The sequence below is a fragment of the Orcinus orca genome, chromosome 19, assembly GCF_937001465.1.
Source record: "Orcinus orca chromosome 19, mOrcOrc1.1, whole genome shotgun sequence".
Lineage (NCBI taxonomy): Eukaryota > Metazoa > Chordata > Mammalia > Artiodactyla > Delphinidae > Orcinus > Orcinus orca.
Genome location: NC_064577.1, coordinates 16,947,954 through 16,964,460, shown reverse-complemented (window position 1 = coordinate 16,964,460; position 16,507 = coordinate 16,947,954). Strand labels below are relative to the sequence as shown.

General features: G+C 43.0%; 1 long non-coding RNA gene across 1 annotated transcript; it reads right to left on the bottom strand.

Annotated features, from left to right (window-relative positions):
* Positions 1 to 3,788: 3,788 nt before the first annotated feature.
* LOC125962124 (uncharacterized) lies at positions 3,789 to 13,769 on the bottom strand. The gene is made up of 3 exons (XR_007473565.1): positions 13,727 to 13,769; positions 8,009 to 8,093; positions 3,789 to 3,823 (listed from the first exon to the last, which is right to left on the bottom strand). It is a non-coding gene; the product is annotated as an uncharacterized LOC125962124 (long non-coding RNA).
* Between the last annotated feature and the right edge of the window lie 2,738 nt (positions 13,770 to 16,507).

Genomic DNA, 16,507 nt, shown 5'->3' with positions numbered 1-16,507 from the left:
TTAATTTTATTGTGATGTAGGCTGTAGGATATCAATTCTTTGGCGTTGGTTCGGACTTGGTCAGTAGCATACTATATGGTCAACTTATTTAAAATATTCCATGTATACTTGAAAACGTGAGTATTCTTTAATTCTCAGGGCTCTACACACCTCCCTTTGATCAGCTTGTTAATTGTAGTCGTCCAAATAGTCTCTATCGTTACTAACTTTTTGTCTGCTTAATCTGTCAATTCTGGGAAAGGAATATTAAAATCTTCCACTCTACTGGTTTGTAAATTTCTTTTTGTTTTCCACCAGTTTTTGCTTTATATAATGTGAAGCTAAATTGTTAGGTACAGTATATGATTCATACGGCTTTCTGATAAAGTTTCCCTTTTGTTAACGTGTAGTGTCCTTTTTATCCTTAACAGCGTATTTTGCCTTAACTATTCTTTTATCTGTTACTTATGTCAACACAGTGGCTTTTTCCAGTTAATATTTGCCTGGCATGTAATAGCTTTCAATCCTTTATCACTCACCTTTTCATTGTATTTTCGGTATGTTCTTTATAAACAGCATATAGCTAATTTTTTCCCATCATCTTTACTCTTCTGATAACAGAATTCGAAGTTGCTGTTATTTTCCCTCGCTACTTTGAGGCTCTTACTCCATTTCTTCCAGCCTCTGATACTACTGTTAGAAATTCGGCTGCCATTTAAGTTGTTGTTCTATTTTTTTTTTTTTTTTGCGGTACGCGGCCTCTCACTGTTGTGGCCTCTCCTGTTGCGGAGCACAGGCTCCGGACGCGCAGGCTCAGCGGCCATGGCTCACGGGCCCAGCCGCTCCGCGGCATGTGGGATCTTCCCAGACCGGGGCACGAACCCGTGTCCCCTGCATCGGCAGGCGGACTCTCAACCACTGCGCCACCAGGGAAACCCCTATTGTTCTATTATTGATAATTTATTTTTTCTTCCTGAATATTTTGGTTTCCTCATTTCACTGCAATGAGTCTAAGTGTGAATTTATTTGTATTTCTTATGCTTAGGTTTCCTGTGTTTCTTTAATCTGAAGATTTTTTTTTTAATCAGGTCTGGATAATTGTCAGCTATTATCATATGAACATCATGTCTACCCCACTATCTTTATTCCCTCTTTTTGGAATTCTTGTTAGATATACAGTTGACCCTTGAACAAGCGGAGTTTAGGGATGCCCACCCTCCATGCTGTTGAAAACCTGCATATGACTTTACAGTCAGCCCTCCAGACCCATGGCTCTGCATCCAAGGCTTCAAGGAATTCTATTCAGGGAATTTAGATCGTGCAGTGCTGCAGTATATATTTATTGAAAAACACCCATGTAAAAGTGGACTGCTCAGTTCAAACCTGTGCTGTTCAAGGGCCAACTGTGTGTTGAATTTTTTCTATCTATATTCCATGTCTTCTGAATTTCCTGTCTTCTAGTATCTTCCCATCTGTGTTCTGGGCAGTATACCTAGATGGGCTTCCAGTTCATCACTTCTCTTGCCACCTTTTATTTTTTCATACTCTTTAATACCTTTCTTTCTTCTTCATGTCACGTTGGATTCTCCTTCAGATTATTTTTCAATTACATTTTTGGGCTGTAGTTTTCATGTTTCCTTTTTCTGTTGACTTTCATTCACCATGAATCATTTCCCTGTGCATTTTGTAATATGGGATTACAAGAGGGACTTTATTTTCCTTGGGGACTTCTGGCAGCCTGAGTTGTCAAGGGTCCCTCCAGTGTGTTCTGTTTGCTTCTTCTGAACACCCCAGAGCCAGCACAGCCCAAGAGCGATTTTATTGCATTACCCTTCAGTGCAGGGATTTCCCATACCACAAACACAGCGCAGAGCAAACTCTGAACACACAGGCCTGAGATGCTGAGTTTTCATGGGATGGGATAATTATTTATTGATTTAGTCTCCTGATTTCCCAGCAAGAGTCATGGCTGAGACAAGTTCCATCTTGTGTCTCTGGACCAGGGCGGTGGGCGGGGAGCTGGGGTGGAGGGGTGCGGGTTGCAGAGTTTATTAGTCCCAGTTTTCATTGAGTTAGCAGTCCATCAGCGGTCGAATTCCTAGCTAACCAGATTAGATAACTTCCCCCTGACACCACCCTGCACCACCCTGGCTGGGGCATGAGGTCATACACCTACCTCAGCGGCCCACAGCCCCCTCCCAGCTTCTGACTTGTATGCTTTCCCGTTTTGCTCTTGAGCACAGCCATAGACTTTTTGTGTTACGATAAAATATTCATAACATGTAATTTACCATTTAAACCATCTTAAGCGTACAATTCAGTGGCACTTAGTACTTTCACAGTGTTGTGCAACCATTCCTACCTTCCATCTCCAGAACGTTTTTTTTTTTTGCACTACGCGGTCCTCTCACTGTTGTGGTCTCTGCCGCTCCGCGGCATGTGGGATCTTCCCGGACCGGGGCACAAACCCGCGTCCCCTGCATCAGCAGGCAGACTCTCAACCACTGCGCCACCAGGGAAGCCCCAGAACGTTTTTTCATCTTCCCAAACTTGAACTCCATAGCTACTTAACACTAACTTGCCACTGTCCCCCTCCCCCCACCCCCAGAACCACCATCCTACTTTCTGTCTCAATGAACTTGATGACTCTAGGTAACTCACATAAGGAGAATCACACAGTATTTGTCCTCTTCCGTCTCAGTTATTTCACTTAGCATACTATCCACAAGCTACATCCGTGCTGTAGCAGGTGTCAGAATTTCCTTCCTTTTTACGGTTGAATAATATTCCGCTGTATGTATAGATCATGTTTTGTTTTTCCATTCATCCATAGATGGACACTTGGGCTTCTACCACCTTTTTGTTATTGTGAATAGTACTGCTACGAACATGGGTGTACAAACATCTCTCCAAGTCCGTTTTCAATTCTTCTGGGCACAGATATATACCTAAAAGTGGAGTTCCTGGATCATATGGTAATTTTATGTTTAATTTTGGGGGGAACTACCATACCATTTTCTACTGCAACAGCCATAGATTTTTTAAAAAGCTGTATATTTTATCCTGCATTTCTATATGTTATTAGTGGGAGGCTATACATGGGATCCAAGGCTGCTATCTTCCCAGAACCAAAAATCCTGTCTCCTTTAGCTGATATAATTCTTTTTCCCCATATTACTTTTACCCAAGTTCTGGGTCTTTCTGTGACTATTCCAGGTCCCAGATACTCATTTCAGAATAGCTAAGCTAAAATAAGTCTGTGCAGGCGTATATAAAGTATACATATACCATACATATGGTACGTATATATATATATATATATATATATATATATATATATGGTATATATGTATGTATACCATATATATTGATTTATTTGTGGCACCTGCAGCTGAATGAAGCAGGGGGTACTCCTCTTCCTAATTTGGAAGTACAATGTCTGTCCAGGGGAATGTCTGCTTTGAGTGGATTTGTGTTCACGTAAAGATTTTGGGGTTCTTACCATGTAAGAAAATATTTGATCACTAAACTCTGGGTTGTTTTTTCCACTTAAATTATGTGTCTATTCCAAGTGTATTTCCTAACCATGAGTTTGCTAAGCCTCCTTTACTAAAAAAATAACCAGGGTTTAATATAGGGTACTATCTAATGAGTGAGGCAAAATGAAATTCCAGTTCTTTTTTTCTGGAGGTTTATAACGTCATGAAGTTTCTCTGAGCATGCTAAATTCTTCTATACTATCCTCTTTCCTCCAGATTTCGTCTTGAATATACTGCCACCTTACCTTAAAATTTTTTTCTCTTCCCAAGAAGAGTGAGCAAGTCGTAGCACAAGTCGTTTTCTGCTAATGAAAAAACTTCAAGAACATGACTCATTAAATTTCTAGTTATCAAAGAAAATAAAAGTGTATCCCTTTGAAGGGGTGCTTTAATCAAAATTGTATTCACTCATAACTTTAATCAGCGAACCCTTACTGAGCTCCTCACACAGGGACAGGTGATGCATGAGCAGGACGTTGTCCCTTGTTCACAAATAGTTCAATATCAGGGGAGGCAATTGGGAAAACAAACAATTTCAGACAGTTATTTCCAACAGGGTGGCAGACTTGCAGCTCTTATCCATTGTTCCTTTGAAAACAATAAAAGTCAGGCTAAAATGCAATCAAAATTTTAAAAGCCTGTACTGATAAGCTGTTATAAAAATAAGGATTCAGTAGAGGCCAAAATCAAGTGAAAGTAGAAATGTGCAGGGATGAGCAGAGTACTAAAGAATATTTGCTCGACGTTGGTGACCTAAAGCTTTTGTTTTCACAGCTTCAAGGGGCAGAAGACATGGCTTAGGAGCTGCCCAAGGTGCGGTGTTTAATAGGAGACCCCATCATTAAAGCTGGGACTACCCCTTCCCCAAAAGGCTACCCATGTGAAATTGAGTTAGAATTTACCTTGACACCCAGTGGACACCAAAGAAAATTACCTGATTGAAACTGAATGCTGAGTAAAGGAAAGAAAGTGTCCCCTTTGAAACCATGTCTATACCCATCTCTTCCTCACACCGTTTTGCAGGCAAAATTTAGACTAACTGAAATCTTTGAAAAATTCTCAAGTCTATAATTTGATTTAAAGTGATCTTGGGTTGGTCGTACCCGCTGGCATCTGGCAAACAGAAACCCAAACCCGTTTTGGAGAATTTCTCTGAAGGAACCCACCTTCAAACTAAACCTCAAAAATTTCCTTTGGAAAAACTTCCAGAAGATACTAATTTATGTAAGAATACCAAAATAATTATGAAGCAAGTGACCATGACTGAGAGGCAGCAGATAAGGACATCAGTATGAAACATGAAAAGGTTTCAGGTACTGGAATTGTCAAAGACAGACTGTAAAAGAGTCATATCTAAAGAAATAAATTAGAGGTTAAACTTATGAGCAAGGGAAAAGAAACCGTGAAAATGATCAAGCAGATTTGAAAAAGTCAAATAAAACTTCCTCTAGAAATAAAAAATATCATAAATGAAATTTTAAAACTCACTGTTTGAATTTAACAGCAAATAAGACCCAGCAGAAGAGAGAATTAGTGAGCTAGAAAATAGATATAAATAAATGCTGGACTACATTATGGAGGCTTAAAAGAGATGGACAATCTTTAATCAGAGACCCGGAAGGAGAAGAGAGAATGAAGAGGGAGACGGGAGAGTCGGTGTTTGAAGGGAGGGATGATGGATAAGAAAATGACCAGAATTGATGAAAGATACCAGTGCTGAGATCCAGGAAGTCAGAGTTCCTAAAAGGATGTGTAAGAAGGAATACCTACCAGGACACATCATGAAAATGTTGAACACTTAAAGTCAAAGTCAAGATCTTAAATGGAGCTGTAGAGAAAAGACAGATCACCTAGAAAGAAGCTGCTGTTCAGACGGGTGCCTAACTTCTCACCAGCAGCAGTAGAAGCGAGAAGTCAGTGGAATCATATCTTCGATACGTTAAGGAAAAATATTAGTTAATTTAGATGATGAACTGGTTCTTGAAGGAGGAGTAGGTAGCTTAGGTCTCATGTTTTCTCAAGGGCTCAGTCTCCCCTGGGCTTCTGCTCCTTCAAAGCAATCATATTTCAGTGAGTACCCCCGGCCCCGATGGTTCTTATCAAAGGTTCGATGACGGGTGTGCCCCTCTGCTGGTTTCCCTGGTAACCGATGAGCCAACCCCTGTAACTGGTAACCTCCTGCTACCCCAGGAACAAAGACTGCTGCCACGTCCTGCCCACAGTCCGCCACACACAGTGGGGTGTACTTCCAGGACCTTGCTTCGGGCATGTAACCTCCTCCATCCATTAAACCATCGATGTCTCTGTCACTGACTCCGGGCTCTTCCTTCCGTCTTGAGGCTGGGCAGGCCTGCGGGGTGCAGCCCAACATGAGGGAAGAGCCTTATTGATCCTGGTCTGACTCATTTGGGTCCACAAGGGTGGGGAAGCACTTGCTTCTTACTGCATTTTTATCTTTGTAAACATAGCCATAGAACACCAGTTCACAGACTGATAGGTAAATGCTGTGGACTGAATGTTTTGTGTGTCCCCTTCCCAAATTCATGTGTTGAATTCCCAGTGCCCAATGTGATGGCATTAGTATGTGGGGCCTTTGGGAGATGCTTAGGTCATGAGGGTGGAGCCCTTATAAGGAGACCCCCCCATAGAGTACCCTTGCCCATTCCACCATGTGAAGACACAGGGGGAAGATGTGGGCTGTGAACCAGCATGAGGGCCGTCACCAGCATGAGACCATGTGGGCAGCTTGATCTTGGACGTCCCACCCTCCAGAACTGTGAGAAATAAATTTCTGTTGTTCATAAGCTATGCAATCTGTGGCATTTTGTTACAGCAGCCTGAACGGACTAAGACAGTAAATAAGAAAGAACTTAATTTTTGTTTGATTTGATGCAATAAATTTGGAAGCTGATTTTTTGTTGTTGTTTGTTTTAAATGTAAAGTAAAACCTGGTATGTGACTGAATTCAGGTTAAGTAGAAAATCAAAATAATTTCTTTCAAAATCTCAACTGCAGTTTATATTTTTAAATTGAAGTATAGTTGATTTACAATGTTGTGTTAATTTCTGCTGTACAGCAAAGTGACTCAGTTATACATATATATACATTCTTTTTTATATTCTTTTCCATTATGGTTTATCCCAGGATATTGAATATAGTTCCCTGTGCTACACAGTAGGACCTTGTTGTTTATCCATTCTATATATAATAGTTTGCATCTACTAACCCCAAACTCCCAGTCCATCCCTCCTCCATCCCCCTCCCCCTTGGTAACCACAACTCTGTTCTCTATGTCTGTGAGTCTGTTTCTGTTTCGTAGATAAGTTCATTTGAGGCACTTACTTTCTTCTTGATTAAACTTTTACAGAAGAGTCAGTCAACAAAGGAGAAAAAAACAGGTCCAAAATACAACTTAGATAACTGGTGTTTGAAAGAGAGCAGGTTGCTACCATGTGTATGCGTGTGTGCACGTGACGTGCGTGTGTATATGTGTGGGTGCATGTGTGCTTGTGTGTGTGTGTGCACAGAGAATTTATTTAGCATCCTCTATACACTCCAGCGCACACTGAGGGAAAATGGAAGAGAAATTATTATACGAAAGAAACCTGCTTCTCATCTTCAAGGATTGTAACATCTATTGGGGAAGAATAAATACCAAATACCTAGAACTCATGAAAACCCCTAGAAACTTAAAAAAAAACTTATGCAATAGTGTAATCAATCCTATACTTAAGGACTTAGAGTGCTAAGCATACAGCCAGGGGTAAGGGAACAGATGGTTTATCATAAAGGCAATGGCAGAATAATTACAGATAGAGATTATTTGTGTGTGTGTGTGTGTGTGTGTGTGTGTGTTTTGTTGTATGTTGAACACGTAGAAACTGGAATTCTAACCAGTTTCCTCTCAATCACCTTTTTATGATCCAATCCACCTGTTACTTGTGTCTTGATAAATGATTTTCTGGTTCTCATAACTCCAGGTGTAATAACCAAGAAACCCAGCAATAAAGGTGTAGAGAAAAGGGCACCAACCCTAAAACGTTTTCAGTGCACGGAACTGTGAAAATATGTTGAATACTCCTAACCAGAGAATGAAGATACTTCACATCACTGAGCTCTAGAAACATTTCAGAAATTTTTGGATGATTTGACTCCTAAACTGGTAAGGATTGGCAAATACCAAGCTAGGCCAATGAAAAGAGTTGATAAATGAGAGATTGGCTAGATGAAGGTGAATAAGAACATCTTTGAAAGAGGTAAACAATTATGGTAAGAGTTGTGATAAGAATGCAGGAATTTCATGTTTGAGATGGAAGCCCAGCTCCAGAATTTAGAGTGATGTGACCTTGAGGAACTTATAGAACCTCTGCATGCTTTTGTTTTCTCATCTGTAAAATGGGATTCACTTAACAAATATTTTTCAGGCACTGATGATAGAATGAGCTGTTTTAGGTGCTGGGGCATGACTCTAGGCATTGGAGAGCAGTTACCTTCCTCAGACGGCCGTTATTAAGTTAGTCCATGAATGTAAAGAGCTGGGAACACTACTATCCTCGTGAGGTGGAGAAATCAATTCTAGAACAGAAAAAGGGATGGAAAATACGGCAGACTGAAATGAACAGACTGCTAATGGAATTAAAGCAATGAGGAAAGGAAACAAGGATGCCAAAATAGAATTTTCAATGGAATGGAAAGTAAATTGACGTAAAGAGAACACTACCTGGTCTATAAATGTTAAACGAAAGCCCTCATCCAAAACTTACTTGGCTTTCCTTTCTTCAGTATCCCCTCATTTGGAATATTTACTTGTTTACTTTGAGGCTATATTCATTTCCCAGACATTGCTTAGAGTTGCGTTCACCCTCAAACACTTAATGGCTCCCAGGGTCTTCAAACTATAAATTTCTAATTTGGGCATTCAAGATACTTCATCAAATTACTTCTAACCACCTTTTCCAGCCTTATTTCTCTTCCTACCCCTATAGTTTGGGTCACAGACTACAGATAATGCCTTTGAATGAGCTGACACTCTTTTAAACCGATTGTGGTATCGTCTATTATCTTACCACTTCCTGCTTTATGCAGTTCTGATACCAGAGCTATTTAAGATGATAAACCTTCCCTTTCCAAATAATTGAACAATCTGCTCTGATGAAACTTGCTGTCCTTTTTTTTTCCCCATGAGAGGTAGCATAATGCCTTGTATACATGATGTGCTTAATAAATATTAATTCACCCCCCTTCCTCCTTAGCTGCACTCACGTTGCTTGCTCGTCTTAAAATGATCTTCACATTTTCTTCTGCTTCCCAAAATAATAAGCATTCTTCCAGGACCCACTCAGAAGTCACTTTCTTCAAAGCCTTCCGGTCCATCTCATCACTGGAGAGATGGATCTCTTCCCCTTCAGAGCGTGACTTTATCCAGACACCTTTCAGACCGTAGTTCTCAAATGCTGCCACAGTTCATACTATTTGTGTGGGTGTCTTATGGCTGCGCATGCCGTCCTTAAAGACAATGACTGTTCTCTCAAGTTGTGTACCTTTACTGTGTCCACCTAGCACCTTGCATGTAGTGAATAGTCAAGAGATTAAAATCTATGGACTCACTGAAAGGACTGGTGAAGTTGTGGGCGGAGATGGGCCGTAGGAGGTTTGTTTAAGGTCTGAGTGCTGGGGAGAGGCTGTGTAGGGCTCCTTCAAGGCTTTTCTCTAGGCATCCCCTGCCGTCCACCCACCCTCAGCTTGCTCAAAGAGTGAGTCTGTGTTTAGAGCAATGTGATTTAAAGGTCACATTTATGAGCAAATAGCTGTGTTTATAAACTTAGTTTGACAAATAAGGGAGGCTTTGAAATGGATACTGTTTGCTGAAGCCAGAACCAAGTTCCACCAACGGGGCACGCTGACTCTGGTTGTGGAAATGTCCCCCTAACGTGGCCTTCACAGCCCTAACTCCTCACCCACTCCTTTCATGTTTTGAAATGTAATTATTTAAAAGCTTGATGGCATTTTTTTTTTTTTTTTTTGGCGGTATGTGGGCCTCTCACTGCTGTGGCCTCTCCCGTTTCAGAGCACAGTCTCCGGACGCGCAGGCTCAGCGGCCATGGCTCACGGGCCCAGCTGCTCCGCAGCACATGGGATCTTCCCGGACCGGGGCACGAACCCGCGTCCCCTGCATTGGCAGGCGGACTCTCAACCACTGCACCACCAGGGAAGCCCTCGATGGCATTTTTAGGCATTAGGAACTTTTAGGGGTTTATCCATTTTGCGTCAACCTGCCGTTGTCATGATATTCTGCTCTGTGTCGGGGGAGGTGGAGAGTCGGGACCTGGCTTGATCTCACCCTGTTCAGATCAGCCACACTCCCAGGCGCTGGTTTACTTTCTCATCAAGAGAGTCAGACACAGAAAGACAACTATCATGGGATATCACTTATAGGTGGAATCTAGAAAAAGGGTATAAATGAACTTATCTACAAAACACGAGTAAGGTCACAGATGTAGAAAACAAACTTATGGTTACCAGGGGGTGAGGTGGGGGAGGGATAAATTGGGAGATTGGGAGTGACATATACACACTACTGTATATAGAATGGATAAGTAATAAGGTCCTACTGCATAGCCCAGGGAACTCTACTCAATACGCTGTAATGGTTTATATGGGAAAAGAATCTAAAAAAGAGGGGATATATGTATATGTATAACTGATTGACTTTGCTGTATACCTGAAACTAACACAACATTGTAAATCAACTATACTCCAATAAAAATTTAAAAAAGAGGGTGCCCAGAAGATTGTGGGACCAGGGCTATTGGTCCCCCTGCAGCCTCAGAGTGTCCTGTTGGAAAGGTTACACTGAGATGGGGGTGGCCTGGGCTTGTGATACAGAAGAAACAGCTCAGAGTCTAAAGCTTGAAAGAGGCACCTTCTGACATGAATTGCACTGGCCCTCAGCTTCCAGCTGCACAGAGAGAAGACTCCAGGTAGAAAATGACCCCAGGAGCAAACAGTCATCCTAGGAAGGGAGGAACCCGACCCAGAGACTGCTACAGGTCCTTCGGGTTGGTTTTAGTGAACAAGAGGTAATTACTCCTTAGTTGCCGAGACAGGGATTCAGAGAATGGAAGATGTTGGAATAATTGGCTAGTGACTGTCCAGAGAGATCAGGATGCCCAACCCCAGCATTTTAATTTTAAGGAAGTGTGGAAGAGTTGGCCATTATGGACGATTGTACTCAATTCCGTGAGGCGAGGACAGCATTTCAAACCACTTTCTAGAATGGGGGAGGGCACATGGGTGTGCCAGGTGAGGGGGTCCCCTTCGGGGAGATTAGTGATGGTCCCAGGATATATGGGGGCTGAGACTGTTATGTCCTCATTTGGTGAGAGAAATGGATAGGGGATGATGATAAATGACTATTCTTTCACAATACTCTCTTGAGGGGGCTCTACATTTTTTTCCTCACAAAACTGCCTCAAAACGCTTAAAGAATTCCACTTTGGAATGTCTTCTGAGCTAGTTTATGTTTTATATCTCATCACTCTACAATTGCACCTCATTTTTAACGAAAAAAAAAAAAGTTTCCTGCTCGATCAACCACCTTATTCATCAGACTTGGCTCTGGGTGATTTTTGGTTGTTTCCAAAAATGAAATACACCCTCAAAGCTGAAAGATTTATGTTACCGAAGCTCCTGAAGAAATGTGACTTGAACTCCGCAGAACTCAAGAGGAGTTCCAGATACATTTTGGTACTGAAAAAAAAAAATTCAAGTCTTGTTATTTCGCAGTCCAACCACATACATTTTCATATTCTCTTCTCTTCCATTGTGTCAGAAATGAAACTCTGATCCGAATGAAGTATTCCAAGTGCATTAATCAAAGAGTTGTGCTCCATCTAGGCATCTATAACTAAATTTCTGTTTCTACAACATCTGTTGGAGAATAAAAGAAGGAGAAATGGAAAGATATACGTAAGAAGAAAAACAGAGGTGCCTATAATGAAATCATGAAAGAGTGATACATCTCACTTCGTGCTGTTGCGTGCAGGTTGTGCTAGCCGTCTGCGTTGTATGTGCAGAGGGCAACCTTCTGGCTTTGTTTTCTTCATGTTACTAGAGTAATGCATATTTACCCCAGAAAATTAGGAAAGAAGGAAAGCAAAAGGAAGAGAATTTAAAAATCATCTATAGTTCCATAGGTAACTAATTTTGATCTTTCATCTTTCTAGCCTTTATTCGATGGATCACATATTTTGTGGCAGATGTCTTTTTTTTTTTTTGCTTGCTTTTTTAAGAAAATAACATACAGAAACATCCATAAAACACGTAAATAGAGCAAATTGTGTTACGCACTAGTCAGCTCCCTTCCCCCTTTCCCTGTAGACAACCACTACCCTGATTTTGGAAAATTCATTTTTTTAAAGTTTTTCATCATATTTGTATCATGAAAGCCAAAAGTAATTTTTCTTTTCTTCTCTATTATTATCAGTGTAGAATCGTGGATTTTTCCTTATTCAAGTATATTGTTTTTCAGGCTCCAATCATCCTAAATGTGGCCAATGGGGGCTTTTTCAAGCAGCTCCTGTGACCTTCCCACACAAGCCTATCAGCTTGAAGCCTTCTTTTCCTCTGACACAGCAAGATTTTTCAGGCCCACCTTGTAGGCCCCCTGCCCTGACCGTTTCTCTAAGGATCCCTGGTTTCTGCAGTGAACACGTAATAGTTTTTAGAAATCAAGATCTGGACGGTCTATGTGCTTTGCTTTTGGGGTGCTTGTGTTTCCAGATTCTCTCAGAGGACAGAACTGGGAAATACACACACATAACATATTATGGGCTTCTTGGGGAAAAAAACACACCCCTGTGTTTCTCCTTTGTTCATGCACTCACAAAGCTTCTGATACCAGATGTGTGGGTTTTCCACACATCAGGCAATTTTTCTGACACCAGCCGGGTGTCCTATAATTCACTGCAATTTTGACTCTACTTAATGTGGAATTAGCATCAGATCCCACAAGTTAAGGGCTCAGTCCCACAAGACTGCCCCCACTTTTGACACCAATTAAGTCCCAGGTTGCTACCTGTACTTCTAACCATCTGGCTATAAATGAGGGTTCCAACAACCCCCTCCTTGTATTCGATAATTTTCTAGAACGGTTCACAGAAGTCAGGGAAACTTGTGTTTATTGGTTTATTATAAAGGGTACAAATGACCAGCCAAACAGGGACAAGTGGGGAGGAGGGTGTGCAGAGCTTCCACGCCCCCTCTGGGCACACTGCCCTCCCACATCCAAAGCTGGAAAAGAGGTTTCATTAAGAAGAGTAGCATGGACATATATACTCTACCAAACGTAAAATAGATAGCTAGTGGGAAGCAGCTGCATAGCACAGGGAGATCAGCTCGGTGCTTTGTGACCGCCTGGAGGGGTGGGATAGGGAGGGTGGGATAGGGAGGGTGGGAGGGAGACACAAGAGGGAGGGGATATGGGGATATATGTATATGTATAACTGATTCACTTTGTTATAAAGCAGAAACTAACACACCATTGTAAAGCAATTATACTCCAATAAAGATGTTAAAAAAACCCAACAAAACACTCATGATTGAGTAAATCATTGGCCACTGGTGAGTAACTCAATTTCCAGCCCCTCTCCCTTGCCTGGAGGTTGGGGAGTTGAGGCTGAGAGTCTCAACCCTTTAATCACGTGGTTGGTCCTTCTGGCAACCAGCTCCCACCCTGAGGCTGGTTGGGGACCACTAAGAGTCACCTCATTAGCATAAACCCAGGTACAGTTGGAAGGAGCTCATACTGTAAAACAAAAGATGTTCCTCTCACCCCTATCACTCAGGAAACCCTTGAGGATTTAAAATAAAAGTCTTGTGCCAGGAGCCGGGGACAAAGACTAAATATATATTTCTTATCATATTACAATATCGCAGCTTAACAGAAGCAACAGTATTCTCCTATCTGTTCCTACACTCAGTTCATTTATTTATTTATTGGAGTATAGTTGCTTTACAATGTTATGTTAGTTTCTACTGTACAACAAAGTGAATCAGCTATACATATACATATATCCCCTCTTTTTTGGATTTCCTTCCCAATTAGGTCACCACAGAGCATTGAGTAGAGTTCCCTGTGCTACACAGTAGGTTCTCGTTAGTTATCTATTTTATACATAGTACCAATAGTGTATATACTTCAATCCCACCCCCCTTCCTCCTTGGTATCCATATGTTTGTTCTCTATATCTGTGTCTCTATTTCTGCTTTGCAAACAAGATGGTCTATACCAATTTTTTCAGATTCCACATATATGTGTTAATATATGATATTTGTTTTCTCTTTCTGACTTACTTCACTCTGTATGACACTCAATTTATTGTGACATCACATGTCACATCGTCTCTGGAGGACTCTACTGCCTGCACACTCAGGAGAGAATGAGAATGATAAAAGGTGAATAATATGTTCCTGTTATTACGAAGATAATTTTCATCTCACAGATGCCCTCCAAGGGTCTCAGGGTCCCCCAAGGCTGACCAGACCACACGCCATTGAGAACGGTGCAGCAGAGGCATCGGCACTGAGAATTACAGGCTAAGGCTCTGAGATCTTTTGTCTTGATCTTTACGGTATTGTCCTTAGAAATGGATCCTCCAACAAACTGTTAAATATCGGCTAACTCTGTAAAAGTTTGTAAAAGTTGAATGAAATCCTAACTTACCTTAGGAACTGCAAACTCGTATATATAACGATTACCGACCCTTTCGAGTGGGATCCCAATGAGGGTCCTCCTGCCCGGTGTCCTTGGAGCCAACCGAACGAGACCGAGCTCGGTTCAGAAGCAAAGGAAAGCGTTGTTCTCAGATCAAAGTACGGACAGGTGCGTGCTTGCTCTAGAGCATGTGCTTCCTCGACACACAGGTGCAGGGCTGCTTTATAGGGCCTCGTGGGGAGGGGCGGGGTTCTGAGGGGGCGGCCTGAGAGCTCAGCGTCGGGCGCAGCGTCTCTGCACACGGCCCGCCGCCGCCATCTTGGGCTGAGTGCCGTGCGCGGTGCGCACGGCCCCGAGCTGAGGTTCGGGTGCAGTCGTTTCCCATGGGGAACTCCGGGCTGAAGGGCCGGGTGGGAGCCCCGTGTCCGCGGCCTTCTGTGAACGAGAGAGACTGGACTCAGCACAGAGGAAAAGAAAGGTTAGACTTTGTTTTATTACCCATATTCTGTTTATCGCCGGGAATTGTTCATGGTGACGAAACTGCTGCTCAGCGTCTCTGGGACCGACCTGCCCCTCCCCCCCCAGGCCTCTCCTTCCGGGGCGTTTTCCGTCGAGTTCACAAACGGGAACCTTTCTCCACACCAGTGCTTCTCAGCGTGTGCACTGGTCCCACCGGGGGACCCTGAGACCCTTGGAGGGCATCTGTGAGATGAAAGTCATTTTCGTAACAGTAGGAAGACCTCGTGCACCTTTCCTCATTCTCTCGGGAGGAGTTGCTCAGGCGCAAAATCCTCGACTTCTTTCCGACTCTCCCCTAGAAGGGCTCTGGCTGAGCCCCGAGCATCTCTCACCTGGTGCTCCCACCTGTCCTCTCTGCTCCCCCCTCCCCGCCCCCAGGTCCATTCTCGACAGAACCGCCAGAGCGATCCTTTTAACACCCAACACCATGCAGTCTTCTGCGGAAAATGCTGTGATGCTGACTGCTTTCACTCAAAGCTGACGGCTTAAAATGCCCTTAAGGGCTTCCCTGGTCTGCCCCAACCTTTCCCTGTATGACCCCCCCCCCCCCCGGCTCCCAGCTCTCTCCCCACCACAGCGACTCCTCTGTTCCTGGAACACCCCAGACCTGCTTCTGCCTCAGGGCCCCTGCCCTGGCGGTTCCCTCTTCTCCCTCGTCATCGTCTCACTCCCTGCTTTTCCAGGCTTTGCTGAGATGTCCCCGTACCACTGTGTCCTACCCTGCCCACCCTATTTAAAACGGCAGGTTTTCCTACACTGGGACGCATGTCACCCCCTTCCTGTGCTCTGCATTTTCTTTTCCATTTCCCGCCACGGCATTTACACTCTTCTCTTCATTTGGTAATTGTGAGTTGTTTATTGTCTGTCTCGCTCTGCTAGCACATCAGTTCCACATGTCAGGGATTTTGGGCAGCTTTCTTTCACTGATGTATCCCAGGAACCTAGAATGGTGCTTGGCACGCGGTAGACACCGAATCAGTATTTGCTAAACGAATGACTGCGTTATACACAAATGCCTCTAAAGAACTAGGATGCTTGGAATATTTGAAGCTGTGATTTAACTAAGACCAATCATCAGGAATTTGTTGAGCAAATTGATAATCAGAACTCTTTCCTTGTAAGCAACAACTACTCAAGTAAAAGCTTAAACAAAGAAAGGAAAAAAGAAATGTGTTCACTTATAAGATAATCTTCAGGCATGGCTGGATCCAGGAGTTCAAATGATGTCATTGGGATTCTGTCTCTTTACTTTCCTCTTCCTCCGTCTACTTCATTCCCAGGCAGCCTTTCCCTTTATGGTGATAATGATGCCACAGGCATCTCTAAGCTTTTGTTACCAGCCGCCCCAGCCACCCCATGCAAAGAAGTGTGTATTTATCCCTGTTGGTTGCGCTTGCTCCCAAGCTCTTAATGGCACAGCAAGGGAATGTGTATATACATCTGTATTTATTTCTGTGTCTGGCTCTGTCCTTGAAAACTACCTGTTCACTCTGATCCCTCCAGTTCCAACCCAACAGCACAGGGTTTATTTTAGCCTTCCCCCTTCATTTCTCCGATAGTAAAGCCAGGCCCCCATTTCCTTAACTGATTTACTGATTTGATCAGTGCTCCTGTATGTGACCGATTCCCCCTCACCCTCCACGGCCGAGTCTCCCCTCATGGGATGGGCTCCTCACCTGCTCAGACTCTTGCACCTCGGCCGCTGTGTTTCCCTCCTGTTCCTGCACAGGTGCTGGCCCTTGTTCTGACCCACTGC